Source organism: Musa acuminata, unplaced genomic scaffold (genome assembly GCF_036884655.1).
Source record: "Musa acuminata AAA Group cultivar baxijiao unplaced genomic scaffold, Cavendish_Baxijiao_AAA HiC_scaffold_1099, whole genome shotgun sequence".
Lineage (NCBI taxonomy): Eukaryota > Viridiplantae > Streptophyta > Magnoliopsida > Zingiberales > Musaceae > Musa > Musa acuminata.
The window spans coordinates 44,110-45,505 of NW_027021312.1; positions in this window are offsets into that span (position 1 = coordinate 44,110).

Consider the following 1,396-nt stretch of genomic DNA (forward strand, 5'->3'; position numbering starts at 1 on the left):
AAAAACAAATTAGTCGATAACATAATGCTGTTGGATTTGGTAATTATCGATGAGTTTTGTTGATCATCCAAGCATTTAACAACTGTATCAATCATCGAGTGGACATGTCACCCGAATCCCAATCTAATGTAATACTGATCTTAAATTAAGAATTTACCCTTAGCATTACCCAATTTCTTCGAGAAAGAATAATAAATTAGTCGATAACATAAAGCTGTTGGATTTAGTAATTATCGATGAGTTTTGTTGATCATCCAAGCATGTAACTGTATCAACCATCGAGTGGACATGTCACCCGAATCGTCGATGAGCTTTGTTGATCATCCAAGCATTTAACTGTATCAGTCATCGAGTCCAGCAGATACTCTATCGATGTAAGGCCAGATGATGGGGATAACAATAGAATTTACAGAAAGGACGATGTAAATAAGCGAAGGATGTCACAACCGGGGGCATGGGTGAGCGAGCGAAGACGAATCAACAGCACCCGTAAGATTGGTTGTGAGAGAAAGATCAGTATTGCTGGCTATGGAAGGTGCCGAGAAACTCGATTGACGATTCTCAACACTATATCGTCGGCGACAATATCGAAAACAGAGCGACGAGTTCAAATCGGAAAGAATCGACACATGAAGCTCACTTTTAGGAGAGATCTAGAACATGTACTGGATCTTGACAAGAGGGGAGAACGTAGGAGTCCGCTAGGTCAGAGATCGACAACTCGATTTGGCTGGTCTCAGGAGACGTCCGACCAGGGCGATCTACGCTCGCCCGGCGCCGTTTAATCGGTGGCATAAAAAATAACGAAAGGATGGTCATGGTTCTCGACTACGGGTGGGCTGACGGGTGCATTATCCTTTTTGGTTTACCCCGCTTAAAAAACATCGTCGAGTCGGGTTTAAAATAAATTGATCTCGATCCAAATTTTATCGCTCGGTTCGGGTTATACCTAGTCTCGGTAACGGTGGAAAATAAATATTAACTCTTTTCCTCTCTTTTTTAGTTTTTTATTTTTTTTTATAAAAAAAATAATTTTTATGATAACGAAATTATCACTTATCATTAAGATAATATCGTATAATTAATTGAAACAATTCGATAAGGAAGATAAAATCTGATAATTATTTATAATCGATTGATATGAAACATTACAATCGATCATCGTCCAACTTATATTATCGTATAGAGGTTAGCATAGAAAGACGGTTCAAGCTTAGCTTCCCTGTCACTCATAAACATAAAATATCAATGGGGGACGTTAGGATAATTGTAAGCTATATTCTATATAAAGAAACATAGAAAACTGAAAGAATAAAAGAATTGATGGTTATGGTTCTCAACTACGGGAGGGCTGACTGGTGCACTATCCTTTTTTGTTTGGCCCGCTTACAATTGG